The 21,745-nt window shown below is 43.7% G+C and overlaps 1 protein-coding gene across 2 annotated transcripts in view; it reads left to right on the top strand.

Moving 5' to 3' along the window:
- The first annotated feature begins 1,274 nt into the window (after positions 1-1,274).
- Positions 1,275-21,745, top strand: part of STAMBPL1 (STAM binding protein like 1) — a 44,040-nt gene continuing 23,569 nt past the window's right edge. For both annotated transcript variants that reach the window (XM_040975755.1, XM_040975753.1), the window contains exon 1: positions 1,275-1,701. The gene's annotated coding sequence lies outside the window, so the exon portion shown is untranslated. The remainder of the gene's footprint in view (positions 1,702-21,745) is intronic.

Raw genomic sequence — 21,745 nt, 5'->3', positions numbered from 1 at the left:
TCTGTTTTGCAGCCAGTTGCAAAAGGATACATCGCTGCTACGAATGGAACTGTACTCCTCATCCCATCTGTACATTTACTAGTGGAAGCTCTCACCCCCAAAATGGCTGCATTTGGAGAGTCATTTAGGTCAACAGAGCTCACACAGATGCGGCCTTCATTCACAAATACCTTCATTCTTTTCTTCCTCCCAGTCTTTGTGGTATGAGAGGAACTACTAGGAAGTTAGCAAAATGCAAATCAGGAAGTGAAGTGAATCAGCTGGAAAGTTGGACTTGGATTCCTGAGTCACCGGAAATAAACTTATGCTGTTTAAACCACTTGGGCTATGGTGTCTTGTTACAGCAGTCTGAACGGACTAAGACATAACTAAGGCATAACCATATCCGCGAGGAAAAGCTGATTTCCACCCCAAGCAAACTCGAGAACAGTGCCTGATCCTTCCACGGTTCACAAGTGTGATGGCTTGGCTTGCAAACCTCTCTGCCTGAGATGTACCTGCTTTGAAAACTTAGACTTCCGACCTCAATTTACACTTATCTGATGAGAAAAAGGGAAGGCAGGAAGGAAACCGCCTCAAATTAAGGCTGCCTTGCTAACTGACACACTGCTAAATCACCGTTAAAACCTCTTAGCTTCTACTTTCTAGGTAGCATAACCTGACACAAATATTTCTCTGAATTCCACTTACTGCAAAAAAGCAACAGTACTTTTTATGCATATGGGTTGTGGCAGATAAAGTTAAGATTACATGGCACAGGGTCAGGCCTTAGATAAAAACCACTGTGTGAGGTAACAGTTAACACCCAGGAGATAGTATCATACAACTCAAGGGCATGGGAAGTGGGGGGCAGAGCTGAGGTAGTTCATGCAAGGCATACCTACTTAAGAATAAATTTCAGAATGGCATTTTAGCTGAGGTGTAAGAGGAATTTTGACCCCCAACTCAAGGCAGTACAGATTTCATGGTCAAACCCAGAGGCATGTCTGCCAGGAGGTCTGTGAGGTACCCCTCATTCCGTGCCAATGAAACCGAAGGTGGAGCAAAGGAGAAGCGCAGGTGGTCTCGGGCTGAGGAAAAAGCGAGCAGCCTTTCGCCTCGGGACCGTTTCACTTCGCCCCGGGCCAGCCGCAGGGACCTGCTGCCACCTGCGAGCTCCCTGCACACTGCAGGAGGCCGTCGCCGCGGAGGAGGGCGGGGGCAGGGGCGGAGGCGGCACGGGGCTGGGGCAGGGGAGGCCGCGACCATCGCGGGGACATTTTCGCTTTCCTGGGGTTGCCTCTGGCTGCTGCAGGCGCAGGGTGAGCCCGCCTGCGCGTGAGTTTGTTAGGACGCCGTTTGCCCGGACACTGGCGTGTCTGGCAGCGCGGGGGGGAGGAGGAGGAGGAGGTGGAGGAGGAGGAAGAGAAGGCAGAAAAGGACCCAGAGGACGCTGAGGAGGAGGAGGAGAGCCACGCACCGAGCCCGCGCGAGCGGAACTGGCCTCTTCCACGGGGCCCGCGGTGCAGAGGGGGAGGCGGCACGGCTGAGGCGAGCGAGCGAGCGGGCGGGCGGGCGGACGCCTCTTCGCTCTCGTGCCGCTCTCACCCCGCGGCAGTGCCTTCCAGAACACGCCACAGCGGCCAGACGGATGCCAAGGCCACACGGCAGTCGCGCGGGCAGCCGCCGTCCCACGCGGGCTCCGGACATCCAGGGCTGCTGGTGAGTCGGCGCGTGCGTGCGTGCGTCTCGGGGAGCGCGCCGGCGGCGTCGGGCCCTGGGGGTCGGGGGGCGCGCGGTGGCCGGCCGGCGTCCTGCCCGCGGGGGCTGCCCGGGCGCGCCGCTCGCTGCCCCGGGGCGCCGTTTCACCCCGCGCGCCCGGCGGGAAGGCGCGGCGCCCGGGGACCTGGAACGTGGGTGCGCGTGCGTTCCCGGCTCACGCCGCGGACGCTGCCTGGGAGATGAGGTGGACCTTTGGGCGACCACCAGACGCGGCGGCTTTGCGCGGTGTGGAGACGAGAGGGCGAGCTTGGAAAAACAGAGCTGTTAAGACCGCTGCGAGGCGTGTCCCGGAGGATGTTCCTTTTTTTGTGTAGGGGACTCAAGCTGTTTTTCCCTCAACCTCAAAATGCAAAGCGGCTTCGATGAAATGCACGGAAACGTGGAAAGTCCCTAGAATTTTCCAGAATTCTCTCGAACAGCCACTAGCCAAACGCCTAAGGGTCTACTGTATTTGGAGCGTAAATGAAAATGCCCTAAGAAAAAAGTAATTCGGACAACAAACCTTGAATTGGAGCCTTGAAAAATTCTCAAGGGACAGGGGTGGGGGAGGAGTGTTCTGCTCCCTGGAAATGCGTGTTTGGTGGCAGGTAGGATAAATATCTTTCAGAGTTTGCCCCCTGGGGGAGTGCACTGCTTTCCAACCATCCTGTTAATCGCTGAGAATAAAATGAAGGCTCTCTTACGAGGTTTCCAAAAATATAAGGACTCTCAAGCCAATGCTGCTGTACGATCTTTTCCTTCAGTGTCCTTCAAGGTCAAAACCCCAGATGTGTTCTAGCAGATACATAACACCTGAACGTTGGTTTCTTGCTTCGCTGTTCGGGATGTAGTTTTTTCTATGGTTGCTTTTTCACAAGAAATTAAGCCTCTCACTCCCCCACCCCCAAAAGTTTCCATTAGCAATTGCATGTCCTCAGCATTGATGCTGAGTTGGACGTCTAAAATATACTCTGCAACTGGACTAAAGGTTTTGGTGCTTCCACCATAAATATCAGTGTTTATTTTTAACACAAGTTGATGTTTCCTTGTTTGCCATGCGTAGAAGGCATCTCAGATGAAAGTGGAAATATTGGAATCGATGGAGAAAGTGAAATGGTTGCTTATTATTATTTTTTTGTTCAGGCACACATTTAGCAAATTGTTGGCATTTTGGAATCTACTTTTAACACACTTTGGCTGTACTTACCAGCTGGTTCTTGGTTATGTTAAGAAGCGACTAATTTGCTTAAACTCTTGTGAACTTAAGTGCCATAAGGCAGTGACTCCTGACCCTTTACCTCAAGGCCAGTTTCTTGCCTCCCTTGCCCTGTTTCCTGGGATGCTTATTGCCCCTTGGGGGCCTGGAGGGAGTGGCCAGAGGATCTGCTTTCTGGGGGAGTCCTCTCATCTCACCCATCTACTCCTGGAGGCAGGAGTATCTGCAGCTGGTCCCTCAAAGGAATGTTTAAAAACAGTTAAAAATGGTTCCTTCTAGTGGCTCCCTCGGATGTTCAGGATACAGAACTGAGTAACTAGCTTGATTTGATCCTGTGCAAACTCCAGGGACCCTTCTCAGGCCTGCGCACAGCAGCAGCAATCCACGGAGAGAGGTTGCATTTTCAGGGATGAAAAGTCTGGTCATTCTTACAGAACTGTGTGTAAGGTAGAAGACATGTGCAAGGAAAAGGGGCTTCCCAGGAGCGCCATACCCCTTCCTGGCAGAATTAAACATTTTAACTAATTTGAATTTATGATTCTTTCTGATGTTGGTATTGTTTTTCTTGACCCTATAAAAGATTTATCGACACCCTCAACTGAAACTCCAAGAAGTGAGTCATGGTTTTCTCGGACAATATTAGGGTCAGTTTTCTATCCCTTGGGGCTGATGGATTGCAGCCGTTCAATAAATATTTGTTAAATGAATAACAGCTTCTACAGTGTCTTTATCTGCCTCCCTAATTCCATCAAGGGTTCTGGTATTGTTTTAGTTATGACTTTAAATTATGAAGCATTTCATCAAATGGAAGCCCAGTAGCTAAATCCAACTAAGAAGATCAGCTTCCTCAATTGACAGAACAATATTAATCTCCCTGAAAACAAACAAAACGTTCAGTTTTGATACCTGTTAACTCGCACATTGCAGCCTTCTGAATGTGTGAACTTGGCAGCCGGATGTGGGACTTTACATTCAGAAATCCTGAGTGGACATCAGAAAGTTCAACTCAGGAATAATCTGGATGTGGCTTTTGTCAGAAATTGTTTACAATGCAAAGCAAATCAGGTGGACTTCTGGTACAATCCTGCAACTCCTCTTGCTGAGTGGAGAGTCCAGAAAAAAAAAAAAAAAACTGCTGGCAAGTTTGAGGTCTTCAAAATGCTCATTGTTTGTCTTTTTAGATTTTAAATGAAATCCATGTTGTTTTCGTTCATGAATGTAGTTGGCTTTGAGACATCACACCAGTGACTCATGGGCTCTGATTGGCCCTGGTTAACCTTGCCAGGGGCTCTTGTTGAAGTTGTTCATTGTTTGGTCTGGGACATTAAAGGTGTTATTGTTACTTTTTTGGGGTTATAGTTTGGACTTTCCATCTGTAATCATTAACAGTTCTCCCTGTGATTCAGGATCTAATTTCAGGGCGAAAGCTAACCAAAATCTACCTGGATGTTAACTATGTAGTGTTTAAAAAAATAATAATTCAATGTTCTCTTTCATATTCTTCCTTTTATGTCTTTGGTGTACTTATTGCAGGAAAAACCAAGTTGAACTTACTTCTCTTTCTATGCAAAGAAATCATGGACCAATAGTCTGTAAATCAGAATGCCTACAACTTCCTCCTTAGGCTCAGTTCACCTGCTTGAGTGCTCACATTCTCCTCTCCTCCCTCCCACTCCTCTCTGTAACTCTACCTTTCAAATAAACAAACCTTTAAAAAAAAACCTCAAGGAACCACTTTTCCTAGTTTATGATTAAGCATCTTACAAAGGAGACAGGTGAAGATATGCATAGGGCAGGATACAGGAGAAGGTGTGGGCTCTCCCTGGGCCTGCCACTCCCCAGGCGCCTAGGTATGCCAAAGTGCTCTGGATCCTGTCCTGGGGTTTTTATGGGAACTTCATTGCAGATCACATGTGAATAGTTTAGAGTGGCCTTGCAGATATGGGGCAGAATTTCCGAGGAAGAGTCTTATCTTGGCTGTTGTGATCATTTGGCAAGTGAAACAGCACGTGAAAAATCTCTGTCCTCTCCCTTTTTCTCTGTCACTCTGCCTTTCAAAAAAATCAATCTCAAAATAGCTAAAATATTTTTATTATCTACCATCAGGCAGAGCAGGGCAGGGAATTTTTTTTTAAAAGATTTTTATTGCAAAGTCAGTTATACAGAAAGGAGGAGAGATAGAGAGGAAGATCTTCCATCTGCTGGTTCACTCCCCAAATGGCCACAACGGCTGGAACTGAGCCAATCTGAAACCAGGAGCCAGGAGCTTCTTCTAGGTCTCCCAGGTGGGTTCAGGGTCCCAAGGCTTTAGGCCATCCTGGACTGCTTTCCCAGGTCACAAGAAGGGAGCTGGATGGGAAGCAGAGCCACTGGGATTGAAACCGATGCCCATATGGGATTCTGGCACATGCAAGGTGAGGACTTTAGCCGCTAAGCTACGGCCTGGGACCCCAGGTCAGGGAATTCTTGTCTAGCCCTAGGATAGAAAAGTGGAGAAAGATCGAACTTCCATTACTGTTCTGAGGAAGAACGATTTTAGTTTCTTTGGCCTACCTTTGGGAGCAAGGATGAAAAGCAGAATAAATGGCTGAGTATTATGCCTTCTCTAAGCCAGCTTGTTTCATTGTAAATAAAAATTGAATTAAGTTTTCAAATTTTTTTTTCTTCACTTACTTGAAAGGAAGAAACAAACCGAGCACTCCCATCTTGAAATAGTGAGAGCTGAACCAAGGCTTGAGGCAGTTGCTGGAAACTCAGGGTGACTCTCTTACATCGGTGACAGGGAACCGACTGCTTAATGCCCATCTGCTGTATTATCTGGAAGCTGGAGTTGGGAGTGGAGCTGGGATTTGAAACCAGGCCCTGGAAAATTGGATGCAAGCATCTTAGGTGTAGGCTCAGCAGCTGCATGAAGCACCTGCTTTCCACTTTTTTCCCCCCTACTAGGCTGTGTTTAAAACTAAATACATAAAATAAAAATCCACTTATCACCATACTGAAGTAACAGAGATACTGTTCTTCTCTGCATAATGAAACATAGTCTTTCATATCAAGTGTTTTTTTGCTAAGGAGGTTCTTGAGCACTTGAGTGGGAGCTAAGGGCATATTCTTTCCATCTCTCAAGGCCCTCGAAAGCCAAGAGGTAGACTTTATTTGATGTGGTCATCATCTGTAGAGTCCTCATAAGGAAGCAGATGATGAAAGTATATTTTTGGAAGAACACTCTGGTAGTGGGTGGTTAATAGGTGAGTAGAAGGAGGAAGTGTGTGGGAGTGTGGAAATCCATGAGATCGTGAGTCTGACAGACACTGCTGAGATGGAGGAGGGGAATGGGGGCAATGTGACCCAGGAGTCTTTCGATGTGGGTGAGGACCACAGTCCTATGACCCAAGCGTCATCACTGACATATTAAACACACATGCAGGCCTCTCCCATTGATCACAGAAGCCTTTCATGCCAAGCTCTGGAGTAACTGTAAACACTTGGCAGATATTTGTCAATAAATGTTATTTGTTCTGCGTGTGCCATATGCTCAGGACTGTACTCCAGTTATATTATCTCAAGACTCATGTATGGCTGCTTAGCAGCATGGATTCTTTCAGTTGCTGATCAATTGTGTGTCCTTGGGCCCATCACTAATTTCTCTGAGCTTGTTTCCTCATCTTATAATTGGACTGTTAGTTTCTATTGGGAAGGGTTTAAATGAATCCATAGGTATAAATAAAAAGTGCTTTGAAAAGTATGTCAGTTGGTATTTGGTATTGTTGATTCCTAAAACAACCCCATGCAGTAGGTGTCATCTTGCATAAATTGAGATTTTAAAGTTGAGGTATAAAGAGACCAGGTAAACTGTTTAACAGTGAGACTGATGGAGCTGGGCCTGCTCTGCTAGAACCAGCATCCATGTGCAGACAGTGACTTCACCCACTGCAACATTAGCTTCAACATTAAGTTCTTTATTAAGAAGTATATGGGAGCTGGTTGTGGCATGGCAGTTTAAACTGCTACTTGCAGTATCTGCATCTCATAGGGGTGCCAGTTTCAGTTATGGTAGCTCCACTTCCAATCCAGGTCCCTGCTAATGTACCTGGGAAAGCAACGGAGGATGGTCCTAGGCTTTGGGATCCTGAGCCTACATGGGAGACCCAAAGGGAAGCTCCTGCTTGCTGGCTTCAGCCTGGCCCAGCCCCAGCCATCGTGGCTATTTTGAGAATGTACCAGCAGATGGAAGAGCTCTCTGTCTTCCCTCTCTGTAACTCTGTCTTTCAAATAAAATCAACCTTAAAAAGCAGTGTCTCTATTTATTTTCACATATTCTTCAAATAATTATTATCTTATTTTTTGCCTAACTCAGTTGACACACACCACACAAACATCTGTGTGTGTGTTGCTGTGGGGGCTGGGGAAGTTATGTCTCCCTGATACTATGTTTCGGATTCTGGGGCAGGTATCAGAATTTTGAAACAAGTTCTCAATGTCTCATACATCTTGCATTCATGAATTATGGTGTAGGGATGGTGATATTCCTAACCATTTTTTTATTCCTGTTATTCATAATATTTTCTAGATAGTAGCAAAATAGAATGTAGTCATTCTTAGAGTTGGGGTGATTTTGTATAATTGTAAGAGCTCAGATTTTAAGTGTAGGCAGGAGCATTGCTGTGGCAATGGATAGTTTCTAGGCTCTGGGAAGTTGTGAGCCTAGAGCCTGCTGTCACTGATTTCGGTGTTTCTGCATTATTATGTTAATTCTTATAATTTTCTATTCCTATCAGTTTCGAAGAATCTAAAAGCAATATTTTTTTTCTATATGGGTGAGTACTTCTCTTGGTCTTCTATAAAGTTCATGGGTAAAATGTGAATGATGTAGTTGAGAACATTTTTAATCTCATTTTTAAAATGTGCTCTGTGTTTTTTTTTAAGATTTATTTTTTTTATTATTTTTTTATTGGAAAGGCGGATATACAGAGAGGAGAGACAGAGAGGAAGATTTTCCATCCGATGATTCACTCCCCAAGTGAGCGCAATGGCCGATGCTATACCAATCCGAAGCCAGGAGCCTCTTCTGGGTCTCCCACATGGGTGCAGGGTCCCAAAGCTTTGGGCATCCTCGACTGCTTTCCCGGGCCACAGGCAGGGAGCTGGAAGGGAAGCCGGGCTGCCAGGATTAGAACCGGCGCCCACATGGAATCCTGGGCGTGCAAGGCAAGGACCTTAACCACTTGAGCCACAGCGCCAGGCCCGTGCTCTGTGTTTTATTTGTGATTTCATGTCAGTTATATTTAATAATTTGACTGAGGGCTTGGTGCAATGACTCAATTGGCTAATTCTCCCCATGCAAGCACCGAGGTCCCATGTGAGCGCCAGTCATTTCCCAGCTGCCCCATTTCCCATCCAGCTCCCTGCTTGTGGCCTGGGAAAGCAGTCAAGGACGGCACAAAGCCTTGGAACCCTGCACCAGGGGACATGGAAGAAGTCCCTGGCTTTTGGCTTTGGATCCTCTCAGCTCTGGGCTGCAGCCTTTTGGAGAGTTAACCAGCAGTTAGATCTTTCTGTTTTGCTTTCTGTAAATTTACCTTTTTAATAGGAATACATCTTTTTAAAAAGTGATTGCACTAAAGATCAAGTCCTTTCAAAGAAAATGCTTTAGGAGCATGTGTTTAGCCTAGAGGTTGACACCCACTCCCCACATAGTAACATTTAGGTTTAATGCCTGGCTTCAGCTCTCATCTCAGCTTCCTGCCAATTAGACCCTGGAATGCAGGAAAGGCTCATGAAGTTGAGTTCTCTATCTGTGTGAGAGACCTGAACTGAGTTTTTTGCTATCAACTCCAGCTGTACCCCCAGATCTAGCCATTGCAGCTATTTGGTGACAGAACCATGGCATAGGCAAAGATGGGGGCAAACTCTCCCTCTCCTTCTCTCTCTGTTATTCCCCAACCCTCTTCCCCCATCATAAATAAATTTTAGTCATCTTAATTTTTTCAATTTCATAACATAAACTTTATTATATGTGACAAAACTTAGGTTTGGTGAAGTTGTCATTTTTTTCTGTTAATCTTTTCTATGCTTGTTTCTCAATGGCATTACAGAAACTGAACCAACTGTTCATACAAGAGGTAACTGGTAAGGAAAGCATCACCAGTTATTCTTTTGGATGGTTTTACATGATGGTTTTTATGGGTTAATTTGGAAGCATGAGATTCTGATGACTCATTTTTAACCCTTTCTGACTCCAAATGGCTTGAAAAAGTACCTTCTTGTTTTGCATTTGCTTGTAGTTCAGAGAGAAGTGTGTGGGTTTCTTATGAGAGTACTGCATTTATTTAAAACTCTAGTGGCCGGGGCAAACCAATAGTGCACCTTTAGTTAAAAGCAGAAGGAAAACTAAAATCAGTACAGTGAATGTGACTAAATTTGGCTCAAGGAAGCCACATCTTAATACTAGGAACATACATTTCAACAGCTGTGAAGAAATATAGAGACATCTTTATGCTTCGGTCTTTTGGTGGATTCACTCATGTCCTTTTTTTCTTACAGTTGTGTCCTTTGAAGGTTGAAGTGGACCTACAAGTTAAGTTTTGTTTTGTTTTGTTTTTAACAGGAGAATAAATGGACGTGATGTGTGGCTTGAGATTAGGAAAATCCTGAAATAAGTCCTACTGTGGTTAGTGTTAGCAAGTATACATAGATATATATATAGGAAGAAAGAACTAAAATCACTTGGAATCATTCACTGGCTGGCATAGAATGTTATTTTTCTAAATGATAGAAATTTCAGAAATTAAGATGTGGGTCTAGAAAGAAAAATAACAGGTCAGCATGTTCTCATGGCATATATAGCCACTCTTCCTATGTCAAGCAAAATGTTGGTAACTGAAGCAGTGATGCTCAAATTGGGCTGAAAGGAAAAAAAAGTGTTTTCCATTCCAACTTCAGAAGTTTTGGGGTGAGCTTGGAAACTTTATTTTGTAACAGAATTCTCAGAAGATTCTGATGCAGATGGTCAGAAACTACACTTTGTGAAAAAAAAATGCTTAAAGAGCTAAAAAGAATCTTGTATTCAGATTCTTGCTTCTATATGAGATCTTCAGAAATTTATGAGACATGCATATTATTAAAAAAAGTGTGGATAAGTTTCAAAATATTTCCCACCAAAATGAGTGGGGTTTTTTTTTTGTTTGTTTGTTTGTTTGTTTGTTTAAGTCAGACCTAGGAATAGAGACAGAGAAAGTTTTAATTCCTGGTTCATACCTAAATCTTTACTACTAGTAAGATGGAGCCAGATCAAAGTCACAGAACTCCATCTGAGTCTCTCATGTGGGTGGCAGGGACCCAAACACCCAAGTCATCCTTTGCTACTTCCCAAAATGTACATTAGCCAAAGCTGGATTCGGAAGTGAAGCTGGGACTTGAACCCAAGCCCTCCAATATGGAACACAGACATCTCAAAAGGCATCTCAACCACTGCATTTTGAGCAGAAAACTAGCCAGATGTGAACATGTGTGCCATTGAGGTAGGCTCAGAGTATCTCCTCCAGAACCAGAATCAAGGTAAGTGAAACTGACTGATATGTCCCTAGGAAGGCAGGATGGAGCCGGGATGAAACCTTGGGGCCAGAAAGTTGGCAGGGCTGAGCTTGGAGGGTTTATGTAGTAGGGTTTGCCAGCTCTTTGTACCTGATTGAAGCTAGTAAATTGGTCTTTCCAGTGATTGCATGTTACGCACGGTACTGTTAGGACCACCTAGCTCAGCCATTAGACCAGATCAGCCTGTCAGAATTTAGAAATCCTTGAATAAGTGCTACAATGACTACTGCCATAATAATACCCTGCATTAAGCAAGACACAATTACTCTCAGACCAGACAGTGTAGTAATAGAAACAACAGGTGTAGAAATTGGAAAGGTCTAGAATTCAGACAAATGGTAACCTACTCAAAACTGCTGGGTTAAAAATATATATGTATAATTTGCCTGATTATATAGTAATACAAACTGGGGCAGGTGTCATGGCATAGCTGGTTAAGCTGCAACTTGGGAAGTCCACATTTCATGTTGGAGTGCCCATTTGAGTCCCAGCTCCCTCCACTTTGGATTTCAGCTTCCTGCTAGTGCATTCTGGAAGGCAGTGAATCATGATTCAAATGATTAGGCTCCTGCTGACCATGTGGGACACCCAGACTGAGTTCCAGGCTCCTGACTTCAACCTGAGTCAGGCCTGACTTTTGCAGGCATTTGAAAAAATGAGCCAGTTGATAGAAGATGAATCAGTCAGTCTCTGTCTCCATGTGTGTGGGGGGTGGGGGGGTAGAAAGGGGTTGTATTGGAGTGAGACCCTTTCAAACAAATCTTTCAAAGAGTTTTTTTTTTAAGACTTATTTATTTTTTATTGGAAAGGCAGATAAACAGAGGAGGAGAGGCAGAGGAAGATCTTCCGTCCGATGGTTCAATCACCAAGTGGCCACAGTGGCTGGAGCTGAAGCCAGGAGCTCTTCGGATCTCCCACATGGGTGCAGGGTCCCAAGGCTTTGGGCCATCCTCGACTGCTTTCCCAGGCCACAAGCAGGGAGCTGAATGGGAATTGGGGCAGCTGGGTTTAGAACCAGCACCCATAAGGGATCCCGGTGTGTGCAAGGCGAGGACTTTAACCACTATGTTATCGCTCCGGGCCCCAAAGAGTTTTTTATAAAAAAATTTTTTGTTGTTGTTTGAAAGGCAGATCAAATTTATGGAGAAAAGGAGAAACACAAAATCTTTAATTCACTAGTTCATTCCCCAGGGGCCACAAGGCCAGAGTTCAGCCCATCTGAAGCCAGGAACCAGCAGCCAGAAGCTTCTTCTAGGTTTCCCAAGTAGATACAGGGTCCCAAGGCTTTGGGCCATTCTCTGCTGCTTTCCCAAGCCACAAATGGGAGCTGTATGGGAAGTAGAGGAGCTGGGACACAAACTGGTGCCCATATGGGTTCCTGACATTAGTAAGGTGAGGATTTAGCCAATGAGCCGTCACACCAGGCCTCTCCGAAGAGTCTCATATACATTAGCAGGGTGTTGGATTGGATGTGGAGGAGCTAGGAGTGTAACCGGCAACTGGTATGGCATGTGGGTGTCCCAAGAGTTGACTTGACCTACCACAATGCTGACCATTATTATATAAGTCACATCAATCAAAAAAGAGATAAAATTACCATTTTCAGAATCATTTTTTTAAATTACAAGTGATTTTAAGGATTTTTTTGGTATCATTTAGCTTTTTTTAAAAAAATATGTATTTTTATTTGAAAGGCAGATTTTACAGAGAGAGAAGGAGAGACAGAGAGAGGTCTTCCATCTGCTGATTTACTCCTCAAATGGTCACCACATCCAGAGCTGAGCTGATTCCAGCCTGGGATCCAGAAACTGCTTCTTGGGTGCAGGGTCCCAAGGCATTTGGCCAACTTCTGCTGTCTTCTCAGGCCATAAGCAGAGAGCTGGATAGGAAGTGGAGTTGCTAGTAATGGAACTGGTGCCTTTATGGGGTGCTGGTGCTTCAGAGCAGAGGATTATCCTGATACGCCACTGCTCTGGCCCTGCTTAGCTGATTTGTATTCTATGTGTGACATTTGCCCACTTCTACTCACTTTATTATCTGTTCTTGTTCTGCAAATGCTCTAGAGATAACTGATATTATCACTGATGTGTTTCCCCCCCTTTTTATCCTTTTACTTGTTGGATGGATTTTTAAAGGTACTATTTGAACATAAAACATTTTAATTTTAACGATTTCAGGTCATTCTAAGTGCTTAGTTTGTGGGCATCACTTTTCCCATCAATTGTAAGTTAGATTACAAGTTAGTGTAGTCAATGAGGCTCACTGTAAATTCCAGTTTTAATTGGAAGCCAAGGGAAGAAGGCTATTTTGCTTGGAGGTTAAAAATAAAGACCTTTATCCTTATCTCTTTGCATAAAAATAAATTACAAGGAGATAAAAGACATTTATTCAAATATTCTTAACCATAAAATGCCTGAAGTAAAGATTAATGGACTTATTTAAAATTCCTTTTTATGATTAGTGAGCTCAGAGACATTTTAATAAATGTTACAAGATTTACATACCACTAAAGAAAGCTTCATTGGGCAGATTGGATATTTTTAAAGATTTATTTATTTTTTATTGGAAAGTCAGATTTATAGAGAAATAAAGATTTTCTGTCCATTCGTTCACTCCCCCAGTGGCTGCAACAGCCAGAGCTGAGTTGATCTGAAGACAGGAGCCACAAGCTTCCTCGGGGTCCCTGATATGAACCAGGAGCTTCCTCGGGGTCCCCGATGTGGGTGCAGGATTCCAAGGCTTTGGATCGTCCTTGACTGCTTTCCCAGGCCACAAGCAGGGAGCTTTATGAGAAATGCAGCAGCTGGGATATGAACCAGCGCCCATATGGGATCCTGGCACATGCAAGGTGAGGAATTTAGCCAGTAGCCTACCATGTCTTGCCCAACAGGTTAAATTTTTAAATATAAGATGAAGGAACTTTACTATAGAATTTACACTAGATTAAGGTGTGTGGAAGGAATGCTCTATTTAGAAAAATCACCATTTTTTCAAACTTCAGCAAAAGTTAGTTTTAGGCAAAAGTTATCTTTGGTTGCTAAAATTAGTGCCCAGTAGTGTAGTATATTTACATTGTCTCAAAATAACTCTCTTCAGGATGTTTCTTAGTTAAAAAAAAAAAAAGAAAAATAAGGAATGGTATTTTACAGAAATCTGATAGGCCTCCCTTAGAAAAATGGGAAATTAACATCACCAGTAGTTGTGGAAATCAATGGCATGTGTGTCTCCTCATGTATTGACAAGCACATACTGTTGCTTCTGAGATATTTTTGCCAAAAGCAAATTTGCAAAACTCATTATTCTCTGTATGAATATACCTGTATGAGCATTTCATCTTTGTAGTAGTTACCACAATATTCCTTTTTAAATTTTTAAAAATTTATTTCTGTGTTTACATTTGAAAAGCAGAGAGAGACACACCCAGTGAGAGAAGACAAACAGAGGTGTTGCATCTGCTAGGTCACTGTCTAAATGCCTGCAGAAACCGGGGCTGGATCAGGCGGCAACAAGGAGCCTGGAACTCCCCGGGGTTCTCCCAGCCAGCGGGAAGCAAGTTCGTGGGCTGTCACCTGCTCTGTGAAATGCCCTCCCTCACGATTTTCATTAAATAATTACAGAGAATTGTTTGATATCCTTACATTGTTCTGCCCTTCCATGCCTTGAGCAAAACATAGAATCCTTAAGATCAGTGTGCGTCATCAGCTCCCAGTACAAGGTAGTATTAAATAGTATTAACTAAGTAAATGTATTGGAAGCTAGCAGTATTTCTAAGAAACATACATTTAGCCTTGGAGCATGGTGAACAAGAAGCAGTTGGGTGTCCCAGTGGGAAAGGATGGAAGGCATTGGAAGGTTCAGCATTACACTCAAACTAAGCTGCAGCCATGAAAATAATGCATCCTGAAGAATAATGATATGTTAAAAAACATTGATATTTGAGAAGCAGAGGTAGGGATAAGGAAGAAAAGGAACAAGCTACTCACGGAGTTCAAAGCAAGAATCTGTTCTAAAGCAGAGAATACCGAGCAGGTGAAGGCCATACATAAAGGGCTTACTTACAACCATCCTAGCGCAATTTCACTCGATGCAATAGGTATCAAGTTTTAATCTAGTTTTTATTTTAAAAGTTTTATTTACATCTATTTATGTGAAAAGCAGGCACAATACATAACAGGTACTCTATGCTCTGAGCTACAACACCAGGGGCCGGAGCAGGCCAGAGTGAGGAGCTGAGAATGCAGTCTGGGTCTGCATGTGGGGAGCAGGGACATACGTACTGGATGCATCAGCCTGCAGGAAGCTGGAGCCTGAAGCCCAGGGACTGGGATACAGGCATCTCTGGCAGTATCTTAACCTCTGTGCCGAATGCTCATTCCACATCTCAAGTTTCATGTTTGGGAAGATCTCTTGGGCTGGCTTGATAAAACACAGAGTTCCCAGAGCATCCATCACGGTCATTCTGACTCTGTGAAATCTAGAAACAGGTTTTTACTAGTTAGGATTCCCCTCTTCCACCAGGCAACTAGGTCCAGAGGAAACTAATGTCCAAGTTAGGGGATAAAGCTACAGGAAAGGAAGATGAGGAGGGAGGAAGGGATAGGCAAACAGGAAGAGCTAATCACCTGCTTTCTAACAGTGCCGGCAGAATAAGGAGATCTTCAGTGGTTTTAAAACTAATGGCCAGGGAATGGTGTGCAGGATCCTGCCTTGTGTGCTTTTGTCTGCCACCGTGAAGAGATTATCTGATATAAAATCAAACATAACAGTTAAGATTGTTGTCGGATGACAGGTATTTCAGGGTAACTGTCTCTGGCTTTTACATGATATTGCTGGACCAAATGAATTTGTTGGAGTACTGTCTGTAGGAAATTTATGAAAATTAAATGAAATTGGTTAATAGTGACTAAGAACTGACTCCCATTTCTGGGCTGCAGGCAACTGCCAGGCAGGAAAAATGATATTATTTTAAAAATGTGTTTGTGACTTACGATACTCCATTGAATTAGGTGTCACTGGGGTAGTCTTTTCTTAAAAGCAATTTGCAGTCTAAAAGGGAGTATATTGAAATGTACATTAAAATTTAGTTTCTTAGGGGTGGCTTATTTTTATCTTGAGACTACATCATTTCTAGGATCTTTTGGTATTTTATCTGCAGAAGAACAAATTTAACGTGGATTTATGATGAAAACATTCTTGTGTACCAAATAAATTTATCAACAACTCATTTACTGAGTGTTTCATTTTTTCATAACTAATTAAATCATTGCATTACTTCTAAATTAGCACCTTTATGATCATATGAAAAGCCTTTTGAATGCCACAACATTGAGAATTTGTAGTAAAGGGCCCAGCGTGGTGGCGCAGTGGTTAAGGTCCTCACCTTGCACGCCCGGGATCCCATATGGGCGCCGGTTCTATCCCACCAGCCCCGCTTCCCTTCCAGCTCCCTGCCTGTGGCCCGGGAAAACAGTCGAGGACGGCCCAAGGCTTTGGGACCTTGCACCCGCGTGGGAGACACGGAAGAGGCTCCTGGCTTCGGATTGGCATAGCATCGGCCGTGGCACTCACTTGGGGAGTGAATCATCGGACGGAAGATCTTCCTCTCTGTCTCTCCTCTGTATATCTGCCTTTCCAATAAAAAAATAATAAAAATAAATCTTTAAAAAAAAAGAATTTGTAGTAAAAATGAGGAAGATTTTGAATTACACTGTTTTGGTAGAATAATTATGTCTTTGAATTTTAAAATTTTAATTATTTTTATTTTATTTGAAAGAGAGTGAGAGAAGGAGAGACAAAGATTTTTCAGCTACTTGCTCACTCATCAAATACCCACAACAGCCAGGTCTGGCTAGGTTGCAGCCAGCAGCCCAGAACTGCGTCTAGGTCTCCCATGTGAATGCCAGAGACCTAAGGGCCTGGACCATCACCTACTGCTTTCCAAAGTGTGCATCAGGGTAGGGAACTGAACCAGGCACTCTGATGTGGTCTGCGGGAGTCCCAGGTGTTAACAGCGGCACCAAATGCCACACATTTGAATTTCTGAGTCATTCTGCCTAGGGAAAAAGTGAAGGAAATGCCTGCCCATTTAATTCTTTGTCAGGAAGAGGATTATGGATGAAATATTTGTACTGCTGAACAGAAATCTTTGTTGCTGCAATAAATGTGTCATCTTGTCCCAGGACAGTGGTTTGGACTTGTTAAGTTTCGTGACAGTTGCTACTGGGTGCTACTTTCTAGTCACCTGTGTGTGTGTGTGACTGAGTCTGCACTCTGGACTCCTGTGTGCCCCATCTCAGTCCCTGCTCTGTCGTTTGCTTGTTACCTTTTCCAGTTATAATGACAGTAATCCAGGGGGTGCTTGTTGACACCAGGCATTGCGCTGCAAGTGTGGCAGGTGGCATTCACACTGCCTTCTTAGCACCCCCGCTTGTAATTTACTACTTTCAACCCCCCTAGCAATTTCAGAAATTGCAATTCTGTAGTTTGTATTTAGGGGAATCAGGGAAGAACTCAGTTGTGGCATGTCTAATCTCTAAGTTCAATTCTTCCTACTTGCAAAGGCTGTGTTCTGAAATTATGTGTGTATCAATGCATTATTTTGGATACCTAGGAGGAAGGCTTTCTGGAATGGTACTTATTAAGATCATGAACAGCTCTTTTGCTATCTTTTATTTTTTAACATAACAGGCAACATGTAATCTTATAATATACCCAGAACTCAATCATTAATACTTAAAAGTCAGAGGGGGAAGAACCTGACTGTTGAGCAGCAGAATTGGAAATCATGCAGCACATTTGCTGTGATGAATGGGCACTTCACTCTTAGGTGGTCCCTTCAGCCTTGCTTCCATCTATACTTTGATTCTCCATCCCCCCCACAAAAAAAATTTCAGTGAGTATAAAACAGATCAAAAGAGGAGAAATATTGGAGTAAAGAAAATTTTAGGAACAAAGTTCCTGTTTAATGATTTTTCTGATCCGAGGATTATTAAAAGGAACAAATTATACATGGAAGGAATCATTGCCATAGACAAGTATGTGGAAATAAGACTGAATTTTCCAAGAAAAGGCTCTTAGGGGTCAGGATTGTTGCATAGCAGGCTAAGCCACAGATCATCACACAGCATCCTGCTTCTTGTCAGGGAGCCAAATTGCCTTTTACACCCATCTAGGTTGCAAGACAGCCATTGCTTGAAAAGGATAGGTCTATCTGATAAGAGGGTAGAGTGTCTGTAAAAATCACAGATGAAAATCTCTTACAGATTGTCCCTTTCAGTCTTGTTGCCTAAGACTTAGTCACCTGCCAGCCAGCCGATTCTGACTGCAGGGTCCACTGAGAACGTATGGGTAGAATAGTACAGTATAGTACAGTACAGTATAGTGTAACACAGTACAGTAGGACTTCTTGCATTGAGAAAGGAATAGTTTCCTTGCCTTTCCAACTACAAGTCTGGAGCTGTAGTGGAACTTTCAAGTGTTTCCTCATTTACACACCACTTGAGTTCTTCTGGACAAGTGTTACTGCCTCCACTTCACAGATAAAGACATGGTGCACAGTAAGACTAGACCAGGTGTTGGAGCACTTCCAACTTGTAAGTGGCAGAATCTGATGTCCTTAAACATGGATGGGTCTCCAAAAACCCGAATTCTTGGCACTTAAGGTACCCAACTACTTCATCCTGGTATCAGATAAAAGTTTTGCAAGTCACTATGCGAAATGATTATTTTGTGGCCAAAAACATGACCTGATTGTACTCAGCATAGCTTAGAATTACCTCAAAGTAATTATAGTAAGAACATTCTTGCTGATTGACCTAACCTAAACTACTCAGCCTTGGCATGTTTACCCTGGAATATACCCTTGGGCCTGAGACAAGAACTTGGCATTCACCTTACTCACTTGTATAGGAAGCAAATGTTTACAACAAAAATGAACTTTTAAAACTGTAATCATTTGTTTTCCCTGCAAGTTTTTATTCTTTGTTAACCACTTCAGTGCACTCTTGATTTTCATAGAAATTTTCTCTTGAATCTTTAGTTTGTTTAGAAGTCTATTATTGAATCTTTGAGATCAGGTGTTTTTGTAATTTTAACTTTTAAATAATGAATTGATAAAAAAAAAATAGTTGTACAAGTTTCATGTTTATGTTACCAAAGCACAGGTAAGTAACATTTGGGCCACAGTGTTTTACAGAGTTGTAAGTAAGTATTACACCTGAATAGTAAAATTAAATACAAAAGCAGAAAAGTTGTCTTTGGTTATAAAGTTTGAATTTTAAAAATCTTTGAAAATGAGCAGCAAGGGCGGGCCTGGATTATTTTCTTCCAAAGCAAGCCTGGATGTGTAGGAGTGTAACTCAGGATCCATCTATGTGGCTGTACCATTTAAGGTGTGGGAATGACCCTTTGCCTTGCTTTATCTAAGTCAGATTGGATCACTGCAGCCTAGCCTTGGTTACAATAATTTTCTTTGTGCACCTCCACCTGAGTCAACTGCAATGTGTTCTTCCTGGAAAACATGAACTCTGACCCAGTGGGAGGAAGAAAGGCTGCCGGTTTGGCCAATTAGAAATGAGATTTCCAGAGGTGGGGTGAGGTTTGTGCCTCTCTCACCTGGCGGGCCACAACATGCTTATCCAGGTTATTGCAGCACTCGGATGGAAAGAGCAGGGAAGAAATGACAGGCTTGGAGGACTTGCTGACTCTTTGCTTTGCGCTGACTCTAAAGAGACTGTGCAATGTCTGGTGGTCTCTTTCCTGGACTCTGGAAAATATTGGTTTGTATAAGAAAGTAGGTCTAGACTCTGAGCCTAGCTACTAAAACCAAGTATCTTAAAAAACACAAGAAAGAAAACTAAAGGATATTAATATTGAAAAAAAGTCACAGAATTAGCACTGTCCCAGGTCTGATACTTTCCTTTGTTTATTTCTGGCATGATTTGCTGCCAGGTTTTTAAGAAAATATTTTTTGAAGACTCATTTATTTTTGCTTGGAAGTCAAAGTTACAGAGAGAGATGGGGACACACACAGAGATCTTCCATTTGCTGGTTCACTCCCTGAATGGGTGTAACAGCCAAAGCCAAGCTGGTCCAAAACCAGGAACCAAGACCTCCCCTGGGTTTCCTACTAAGACCCTGGGCCATCCCCAACTGCTTGTCCAGGCCACAAAGAACTGGATTGGAAGTGCACAGCTAGGATTAGAACCAAATCCCATTTGGGATGCCAGTGCTGCCAGTAGAGGATAAGCCTTACTATGCCACCATTCCAGGCCCAGAATTTGCTGCCTTTTTGTTTGTTTGTTTAAAATTGATTGATCGGGACCCAGTACAATGACCTAGTGGCTAAATCCTTGCCTTGCATGGCCAGAATCCCATATGGGTACCAGTTCATGTCCCAGCTGCTTCACTTCCCATCCAGCTCCTTGCTTGTGGCCTGGGAAAGCAGTCAAAGATGGCCCAAAGCCTTGGGACCCTGCCCCAGTGTGAGACACCTGGAAGAAGCTCCTGGCTTCAGATCAGCTCAGCTCCAGCCATTGTACCTACTTGGGGAGTGAACTAGTGGATAGAAGATCTTTCTCTGCGTCTCTCTTTCTCTCTGTAAATCTGCCTTAAAAAAGAAAAGAAAAACGATTGATTTATCTGCAACAGAGAGAGAAATCTTCCATCTGCTATGGCCTGAATGGCCACAACAGCTGGGGCTGCCAAAGCACAGCAGGAGTCAAGAACTCCATTCAAGTCTTCCACAGAGGTTGCAGGGACGCAAGCATCATTCACTCCCTCCTGTGTGCAATAGTAGGAAGTTGACTCAGAAGTGGAGTAGATAGGATTTGAGCCAATCCTCCAATATGGGATGTGGGCTCAATCTACTATACCACAATGCCCCATCCATGCTGCTGATTTACAAGGATAAAAATAATAGAGCTAGACCCAGTGCAATGGCTCAGTAACTAAATCCTCATCTTGCATCTGCTGGGATCCCATATGGGCACCAGTTCATGTCCCAGATGCTTCACTTCCCATCCTGCTCCCTGTTTGTGGTCTGGGAAAGCAGTAGAGTATGGCCCTTTGGGATCCTGCCACCACATGGGAAGCTCCAGACTCCTGGTTTCAGATCGGCTCAACTCTGGCTGTTATGGCCACTTGAGGAGTGAATCAGTGGACGGAAGTGCTTTCTGTATCTCCTTCGCTTTGTAATTCTGCCTTTCCAATAAGAAATAATTAAAAACAAATAAAAGAGCTTCTTCATTCCCTTGGGGAAAATTGAAAATTGGAAATGTTGAATTGGTACCCAGAAGTCAAACTTGTATTTAGGGAGGGGAAACTTTCCTAAGTTGTGAAATGTCAGTTTGGCCACTCTTCATGGTTCCCAAATCCCCTCTATTCACACCTGCTACTTAGTTGGGTCCAGGAGCTAGCTGCATGAGAGCTCTACTTCTGGAATAGGAATTGGCTTCTGTGCTCCTTTGAAACATATGTGGTTCCTTACCGCCATGTAATTCTAACTAAACAAAACAGATACTTCCCTGTGCCCCATTTTCAGAAAGTTATATGATAGCCAGAGAAGAGAGGGGCTCATGGATGTACTGATTTGCTTTCTAAACACCCTCCCTGCCATGGATCGGGCTGAAGCCACAGATCAAATTGGCAGCTGTATGTCCCATCGACGCCTTCCATGTGGGTGGCAAGAACCCCATCATTTTTAAGGCATCTCACATCCTGTACTCATAAGAAATGTTCAGGAACCAGGAACCAGAGTTGAAAGTCAAACTTGGATTTACCTATGTAAGATGCAGGCATGCTAACAGGTAGACCAAACTGCTGCCCGTCTGCTCCCATCCATTTAAGGAGAGACTGTGGCTGCATCTTGGGAGGTTCTCAGTGAGGAGGAAGACTTAGAGATTAAAGCAGGAACTCAGAAGCACAAAGAATTCCCAAGAGCGATTGTGTAAATTCAGATATTATCAAGTCACAAGAATGTGGAGGTGGAGGTTGTGAGCAGCTGAAGAGTCCATCAGGCATTCCTCCTGAGTGTTTCACTTAGATGTTAGGCACCTGAGAGCTGGGGGGGTGGGAGTGGGGCAGCCACACAGAGCCTCATCATGAGCGAGGAAAGGGGGCCTCGGAGGGAATGGGTAAGGGTCTCAAGCAAGTAGGTGGTGCAGCAGAAAATTCACACCCAGGTTTGTCTGGCTACCAAAG

The sequence above is a fragment of the Ochotona curzoniae genome, unplaced genomic scaffold (genome assembly GCF_017591425.1).
Source record: "Ochotona curzoniae isolate NIBS_2020 unplaced genomic scaffold, NIBS_Ocur_1.0 contig_2692, whole genome shotgun sequence".
NCBI lineage: Eukaryota > Metazoa > Chordata > Mammalia > Lagomorpha > Ochotonidae > Ochotona > Ochotona curzoniae.
Note: the sequence above shows the minus strand (reverse complement) of the source record. Positions and strands in the feature narration are given on the sequence as shown.